The sequence below is a fragment of the Anoplopoma fimbria genome, chromosome 13 (assembly GCF_027596085.1).
Source record: "Anoplopoma fimbria isolate UVic2021 breed Golden Eagle Sablefish chromosome 13, Afim_UVic_2022, whole genome shotgun sequence".
NCBI classification, from domain to species: domain Eukaryota; kingdom Metazoa; phylum Chordata; class Actinopteri; order Perciformes; family Anoplopomatidae; genus Anoplopoma; species Anoplopoma fimbria.
The window spans coordinates 28,859,718-28,869,620 of NC_072461.1; positions in this window are offsets into that span (position 1 = coordinate 28,859,718).

Genomic DNA, 9,903 nt, shown 5'->3' on the forward strand with positions numbered 1-9,903 from the left:
TTTGCAACCAGTGAACAGGAAGTGACCATATATGGAGTGAGGAGGAGTGAGGTAGAGACGCCGTATACGTCTCTGGTGTGGACCTGTCAATCAGTGTGTAGCCCCGCCCTAAAGCATCCCCTGCTTTATGGTCTGTTTGACTCTAAATGGAGCATCATTTACTAAATGAACATCATGCTGTATTGAAGAAGACTTGAAACTAGAGATTGAGACCATAAACTCATGTTTACAATGTTTACTGAGGGAATAAATCAAGAGAGAAGTAGAGTCATTTTCTCATAGACTTCTATACAACCAGAGGAGTCGCCCCCTGGTGGACACAGAGAGAATGCTCTGGAGGACTCCTTCCTCAGCTCTCTGTAAAGCTTGATGATGACAAACAGCTAATAAGCTACGATAGCTTCTTCCATTTTGGACTCTCCGTCCAATCACAAGTCAGCAAACCACCAAAGCTGATTGTGAATATTCACCCGAGAGCCAATCATGCAGATCACCCCAAATGAACAAATATCAATAATTATGCAAATGACAACTAAATGAAGCCACGCCCACCACCTGCTCTCTGATTGGTTCTTTTACCAACTTCACTGTCTTAACTGTGAGAATAAACTGACAGTTTCAAAGTGTTTTCATCTTAATCTGCTCTGACAGACTATGATTATAGAAGAGAATATGATTATAGAAGAGAATATGATTATAGAAGAGAATATGATTATAGAAGAGACTATGATTATAGAAGAGAATATGATTATAGAAGAGAATATGATTATAGAAGAGAATATGATTATAGAAGAGACTATGATTATAGAAGAGAATATGATTATAGAAGAGAATATGATTATAGAAGAGAATATGATTATAGAAGAGAATATTAATCTACAGAGAGCAGAGGGTGAGAGATTATGAGAGGATATGATGGGAGGAGTGAGAGGATGAGAGGAGAGGATGAGAGGATAGAAGAGGAGGAGAAGGATATGAGGATGGAGGAAGAGGAGAGAGAGGATGGGAGGGAGAGGATGAGAGGATGAGAGGATGAGAGGAGGAGAGGATGGGAGGGTGAGAGGGTGAGAGGATGAGAGGAGGAGGTGAGAGGATGAGAGGGAGAGGAGGGGAGGGTGAGAGGGTGAGAGGAGGAGAGGATGGGAGGGTGAGAGGATGAGAGGGTGAGAGGATGAGAGGAGGAGAGGATGAGAGGGTGAGAGGATGAGAGGATGAGAGGATGAGAGGATGAGAGGAGGAGAGGATGAGAGGATGAGAGGATGAGAGGATGAGAGGGTGAGAGGAGGAGAGGATGAGAGGGTGAGAGGGTGAGAGGATGAGAGGATGAGAGGGTGAGAGGATGAGAGGGTGAGAGGATGAGAGAGAGGGATGAGAGGATGAGGAGGGTGAGAGGATGAGAGGATGAGAGGGATGAGAGGATGAGAGGATGAGAGGATGAGAGGGTGAGAGGATGAGAGGGATGAGAGGGGTGAGAGGAGTGAGAGGATGAGAGGGTGAGAGAGGATGAGAGGATGAGAGGGTGAGAGGGGAGGATGAGAGGTGAGAGGATGAGAGGATGAGAGGATGAGAGGATGAGAGGATGAGAGGATGAGAGGATGAGAGGATGAGAGGGTGAGAGGATGAGAGGATGAGAGGATGAGAGGGTGAGAGGATGAGAGGATGAGAGGATGAGAGGGTGAGAGGATGAGAGGGTGAGAGGGTGAGAGGATGAGAGGAGGTGAGAGGGTGAGAGGGATGAGAGGATGAGAGGATGGAGGATGAGAGGATGAGAGGATGAGAGGATGAGAGGGTGAGAGGATGAGAGGATGAGAGGATGAGAGGATGAGAGGGTGAGAGGATGAGAGGATGAGAGGGATGAGAGGATGAGAGGGTGAGAGGATGAGAGGGTGAGAGGATGAGAGGGTGAGAGGGTGAGAGGATGAGAGGATGAGAGGGTGAGAGGATGAGAGGATGAGAGGGTGAGAGGGGGAGAGGATGAGAGGGTGAGAGGAGGAGAGGATGAGAGGATGGAGAGGATGAGAGGGTGAGAGGGTGAAGGACTGGAGGGTTCTGAAGGTTCTGGAGGGTTCTGAAGGTTCTGGAGGGTTCTGAAGGTTCTGGACGTGCTGTCCCGTTAAAGCACAGCAGGACCAGGGTCGGTGTAGTGAGTAAGGATCCGGACTCACTGCTCTCTCCGGGCTGGATTCCGTCACAGAGTCTCCGTCTGTCTCCTGTTGATTCACCGTGTGAGGGTTGTTCTCCGGTGCTCCGGTACCGGTACCGGCCCGGTCACATGTCCCGGTGCCGCTCAGCTTCTAGAGAGCAGGCTCCTCAATATATGATATATCTGTTATATATATGAATATATATAATAGATGTGAGTGTTGGTGAGCAGGTCTCTCTCCGGTCCTCTCGGTTCAGAGGATGTTTTCATTCACAGGTTGACATTGTTGATTCCCGTCGTGCGTCGTCCTGTTGATTCACTCCATCACTGATCCCTCCATCACTCATTACTCCATCACTGATCCCTCCATCACTCATTACTCCATCACTACTCACTGACCACTCATCCTCGGTGATTGACGGGTGTGTGGAGCGCGTGCCCGTGTCTCGGGACCTCTCTCTCTGGACTCTGTGATGACCTGCAGCTCGCGAGCCCGTCGGTCCGTCCTTGGAACCTGATGCTCGCTCCCGCGCGCTCAGCCCGGAGGATGCGTGCGGCCGCCGGAGCGTGTGCACGAGCTTCTCTCTGGTGTCTCTCTCGTGGCCGCGCTCACACGCACACACACACTCTGAATGTCACAGTGGATCAATGTTCACTGAGTCAGGAACCAGTTCAGTTCATCATTCCTTCATCCTGGACCTGCTCATTGTTATCATCATCATCATCATCATCATCATCATCATCATCATCATCATCATCTCTCATCATCATCATCATCATCATCATCATCATCATCATCATCATCATCATCATCATCATCATCATCATCATCATCATCATCATCATCATCATCATCATCATCATCATCATCATCATCATCATCATCATCATCATCATCATCATCATCATCATCATCATCATCATCATCATCATCATCATCATCATCATCATCATCATCATCATCATCATCATCATCATCATCATCATCATCATCATCATCATCATCATCATCATCATCATCATCATCATCATCATCATCATCATCATCATCATCATCATCATCATCATCATCATCATCATCATCATCATCATCATCATCATCATCATCATCATCATCATCATCATCATCATCATCATCATCATCATCATCATCATCATCATCATCATCATCATCATCATCATCATCATCATCATCATCATCATCATCATCATCATCATCATCATCATCATCATCATCATCATCATCATCATCATCATCATCATCATCATCATCATCATCATCTCATCATCATCATCATCATCATCATCATCATCATCATCATCATCATCATCATCATCATCATCATCATCATCATCATCATCATCATCATCATCATCATCATCATCATCATCATCATCATCATCATCATCATCATCATCATCATCATCATCATCATCATCATCATCATCATCATCATCATCATCATCATCATCATCATCATCATCATCATCATCATCATCATCATCATCATCATCATCATCATCATCATCATCATCATCATCATCATCATCATCATCATCATCATCATCATCATCATCATCATCATCATCATCATCATCATCATCATCATCATCATCATCATCATCATCATCATCATCATCATCATCATCATCATCATCATCATCATCATCATCATCATCATCATCATCATCATCATCATCATCATCATCATCATCATCATCATCATCATCATCATCATCATCATCATCATCATCATCATCATCATCATCATCATCATCATCATCATCATCATCATCATCATCATCATCATCATCATCATCATCATCATCATCATCATCATCATCATCATCATCATCATCATCATCATCATCATCATCATCATCATCTCATCATCATCATCATCATCATCATCATCTCTCATCATCATCATCATCACCATCATCATCATCTCTCATCATCATCATCATCATCATCATCATCATCATCATCATCATCATCATCATCATCATCATCATCATCTCTCATCATCATCATCATCATCATCTCTCATCATCATCATCATCATCATCATCATCATCATCATCATCATCATCATCATCATCATCATCATCATCATCATCTCATCATCATCATCATCATCATCATCATCATCATCATCATCATCATCTCTCATCATCTCTGATCAGTGCAGGCACAGCTCTCACCACGTGGGCTTCATCAGCACCACATATAAACAATACATATGATCACATATGATTACATATGATTACATATGATCACATATGATCACATATGATTACATATGATCACATATGATCACATATGAATACATATGATCACATATGATCACATATGATCACATATGATCACATATGATCAATAAGCTGAAAGAACCTCAGAACATCAGACAGTCAACAGCTGAAGTACAAAGTCAACTTTATTTGTTTCTGTTGGATTCAGCACGAGGAGCTTTTATCTGTTTGTTTAATCATTTATATATATATATTTAATGATTTAATGATTTAATGATTTTATAGTTTTATTATCTGTTTGTTTTTTGTAAAATGATAAAATGATAAAATGATTTCTTTTTTATTTGTCTGTTTGTTTATTAATGAACCAAATGAAATGGAGGTAAATTCATTTCCGTCAGAAATGATTGTTTCTACTCATGAAATGTTTCTCAAACGTGGTATTAAAAACAGAATATTTATATGTGTGATGTGCTGGACTACATTTACTGTTGTGTGTGTAATACGTCAGCATGCTGATAACCAGGTTTAACTTCACATTGCTGTGAATTGTGGGTAATTCACTTGAGCAAAGTCTGCAGAAATCAGGACCGAAGGTTAAAGTTCAGAAAGGACCAAACATGTCTGAAGGACTGAAACACTGAGGATGTGAACCTCTTCTTCTCCATCTTCATCTCCTTCTTCTCCATCTTCATCTTCTTCATCTTCATCTTCTTCATCTTCATCTTCTTCCTCTTCTTCTCCTTCTTCATCTTCTTCATCTTCATCTTCATCTTCTCTATCTTCTTCTTCTTTATTTTCTTCTTCATCATCACCTTCTTCTTCTTCTTCTTTATCTTCTTTATCTTCTTATTATTTATCTTCTTTATTTTCTTCTTCTTCTTCTTCATCATCTTCTTCTTCTTCTTTATCTTCTTCTTCTTCTTTATCTTCTTCTTCTTCTTTTTTATCTTCTTCTTCTTCTTTATCTTCTTTATCTTCTTCTTCTTTATCTTCTTCTTCTTCTTCTTTATCTTCTTCTTCTTTATCTTCTTCTTTATCTTCTTTATCTTCTTCTTTATCTTCTTCTTTATCTTCTTCTTTATCTTCTTTATCTTCCTCGCTGATAAAACGAGTCACGATTCTTTAAATCAATTCAAACTCGTTAAACTTTATTGGTCTCTAGCTGTTGATCATCGTTCATGTTTGAATAAAACATCATGAGGCCATCTTTGTTTCTGCATCAGGACCGATCGGTGCTGATACATGATCAATACACCTCTCTGTAATCACTGACCAATACAATACACCAATACACCTCTGTAATCACTGACCAATACACCTCTCTGTAATCACTGACCAATACACCTCTCTGTAATCACTGACCAATACACCTCTCTGTGATCACTGACCAATACACCTCTCTGTAATCACTGATCAATACACCTCTCTCACTGACCAATACACCTCTCTGTAATCACTGACCAATACACCTCTCTGTAATCACTGACCAATACACCTCTCTGTAATCACTGACCAATACACCTCTCTGTAATCAACCAATACACCTCTCTGTAATCAGTGATCAATAACCAATGAGTCGACTGAGAGAGACAGAGGAAGAGAGCGGCTCCTTCTTCTCCTTCTCCTTCTTCTCCTTCTCCTTCTTCTTCTTCTCCTTCTCTTCTTCTCCTTCTTCTTCTCCTTCTCCTCCTTCTCCTTCTTCTTCTGTGGTTGTTTCTGTTTATAAATCACATTCATCAGTCCGTCCACTGCCAGCATGCATTGTTGCCACGGGAACGGGGATGCAGCCCCACGTCCCTACTGTGGTTACCATGGAAACAGGCATTTCATCCACTCATCCCCACCCCCCCATCCCCTCTGCTCTACACATACACCTTATAATTAACACACACACACACACACACACACGCACACACACACAGGGAGGAGGCGGGGCTTGTGAAGACCCCTCTAAAGAGAATGTTTATATATTCATGATGTTGTGGAGGTCATTACATTACATTACATTACATTACATTACAGTCATGTAGCAGACGCTTTTATCCAAAGCGACTTACAGGAAGTGTATTCAACATAGGTATTCAAGAGAACTACTAGTCACCAGAAGTCATCAGTGCATCTCCTTTCTTAAACAAGCATCTCAAAGCATAAACCAGAGCAAAAGTACAGTGCAGAGGCAAATTACTACGAAGACAATAATTGCAACAGGTCATGTGATCTCAGTCCTGTTTGTTCTCTATAATGTTTTTATTTACTCCGTGTCAAAGATGTTCTATGACACAGATGACACAGACCAGCTCCACCAGTGGTTTAGAACCGTTTACACTTCCTGTCTCCGGAGTGGGCCTGGTCATTACGTGATCGCCGCCCACACCTCGTTAGGAAGATACATTATATATATATACATTATATTTGCTTCACGTGTTTATATTTTATTTTGCTAACATTAGCTATTTTCCCAGCTAACATACATATTTAACATTAATATGATTATTAGCTACGGTGTTCTCAAACAGGATGGAAACCAAATCTTTTTTTTAATTAATTAAAAAATTATTTGTTTTGAAAAATTACATTTGATTTTCATGTCAGAATGTTCAGAAGACATGCGGTTTATGAAAGAATAGTCCAATATTTAGGCCATGATCTGTGTTTTCTTTTCTTAACATCTTAGCTTTCGTTAACTAGTTTCTTTCTTTGTCTAGTTTCTGTCTGTTAGCTTTCGTTAACTAGTTTCTTTCTTTGTCTAGTTTCTGTCTGTTAGCTTTCGATAACTAGCGTCTTTCTGTTAAAATCAGTCCGTTAGCTTGTGTCCGTTAGCTTTAGCCTCCCAGTGGAAGCTTCCTGATGACATCACAGTTCTGATCTCAGCTGTGAACATGAAGTAGGACAGTATGAGCTCACTGTTCATCTCTCTGGTGCTCAGTATCATGAGAGGGTTCAGCTTCCAGGCCAGTGAGTCCACACACACACTCACACACACACACACACTCACACTCACACACACACACTCACACACACACACACACACACACACACACACACACACACACACACACACACACAGACACACACACACACACACACACACACACACACACACACACACATGACACTCTTTTTCACACACACACACACACGTGTTCACACACACACACACACACACACACACACACACTCAATGATGCTCTTTTTGTTTCCAGCTGAGCGTGTTGTAAGGCGGACAGAGAGATGCATGCTGGGACGACTTTGTAGCTGAGTCCCTCAGGGGGCCATGTCAGTGTGTGTGTGTGTGTGTGTGTGTGTGTGTGTATGTGTGTGTGAGTGTGTGTGTGTGTCTGTGTGTGTGTGTGTAGCTGGTTGCACAGTCAGAGTGTCGGGCAGCATCACAGTCACTCAGCAGCCTGCAGCGTCTCCACCACACAGCTCTAATGTAGAGCGCTCAGCGTAACAGAGACCAGCAGACGACCACATCCAAGACCGCCATCCCATAAACGGGATTATATGGAAATAAGGAGTGTAACTTAAAGGGTTATTCATTCATTTATATTAAGACATAAGACATAGCAGCCTTAACTATCAGTGAAATACATTTAAAAAGCAGTTTATTGGTATTTACATTTCATGAGACTGTCTGACTCTGTAGCTCCTTCTTTTAGAGTCTCATCTGGGACTCTTCTGAAACGCACCGCGGTGAGTCTGCTGGAATGGTAAACGGACCAGGACTTAAGTGGACGTAGTCATCGTGACGTCGCCATCTTGGATTATGGCCGTCGCCATCTTGTTTTTTTGCAACCAGTGAACAGGAAGTGACCATATATGGAGTGAGGAGGAGTGACGTAGAGACGCCGTATACGTCTCTGGTGTGGACCTGTCAATCAGTGTGTAGCCCCGCCCTAAAGCATCCCCTGCTTTATGGTCTGTTTGACTGTAAATGGAGCATCATTTACTAAATGAACATCATGCTGTATTGAAGAAGACTTGAAACTAGAGATTGAGACCATAAACTCATGTTTACAATGTTTACTGAGGGAATAAATCAAGAGAGAAGTAGAGTCATTTTCTCATAGACTTCTATACAACCAGAGGAGTCGCCCCCTGGTGGACAGGAGAGACAGAGACTAGAGAGACCTTTGGGTCAAACTATCGTCATGAACACTTTCCCAACGGTTCATAACAGGTTAACTCAAACCCACCTCTGTTTACGTGAACAGCTAAACGTCTCCCTACCTGTCTTCTAGCTACGGTTCTTCTAGCGCAGCCTCTCACGTGACCAGGCCTCTCACGTGACCATCCCTCTCACGTGACCAGGCCTCTCACGTGACCAGGCCTCTCACGTGACCATCCCTCTCACGTGACCAGGCCTCTCACGTGACCATCCCTCTCACGTGACCAGGCCTCTCACGTGACCAGGCCTCTCACGTTCATGCGTCTTCAGGAAGAGGCCAACTGCTTTTTTTGGTTGTTTTTTTCTCAACTCTCAGTTCACTGCTTGTCATCACACAGTTAGCATGCTAACGTTAGCGCCTTACTTTAAAGGACAGTTTCACATCTGTATTAAGGCTGTTCACAGAGACATTAAAGCACACAGGCGTCTGTTTAATTATGACTGTCCCTGTCGGTTTAATTATGCTACGTTACTGTGTGAAACAGGAAGCCCCGGGTCGTCCATTAACGCAGAATAAAGACGTCACAGACCTCGTTCTGTCACATCGCTCTACTCCGACAGGAAAACATTTAAAACAATCTGAGAACAAACAAATCCTCTGCTTTCTTTTTTATGAACTTTCTTTAGATTGAATCCATTCAGAGGAACAGGGATGAAGTATTTCTGTAGTCCAACAGGAAGACATCGTCACATCAACAACCAGCCAATCAGAGTCTTCCATGTGACTCTAAGTATATAACATAAAATAAGCTCTTTGTCAAGCAAACGTTTATGATTGTTAAAAGTCTTTCTTCACCAGGATAATCCTCACAGATGAAAACCACTTTCATGATTATGTTTTTCTTTAAATCAAACACAGTTTTCAGATTATATTGATGGTAATAAAACACTCATAGCCATCAATCCTGTAGTATCCTCACCGTCCTCATTCAGATTCACTCAGAGGCGTTAGTGTTGTTCTGAAATAGAAGGCAGACAGGTGAGAGGTGTTTTAGAAACATTCATGTTGACTTCCGGTTGGCTACAGAACAAGATGGCCGCGAGTCAGCGTATTATTAACCCCGCTATCTTAATTAAAATATAACGAAGTGGTCTCTTTTAAGATTATGATGGGGGGAAAGAAAGGCAGAGGTAAAGGGCCGCAAGATACAGCGGAGAATGATTCCCACCGTGTAGAACAAGCCGAGGACGACATGCGGGGAGATGAAGGCCAACATGGCGGCGACTCAACACCGGGAGCGGTGCGCACAGGGCTGGAAACTATCAGTAAGCAGATCAGCGAACTCAAGTCTGAACTAAAGGAAGACTTACAAATGTTCAAAGACGAAATTAAACG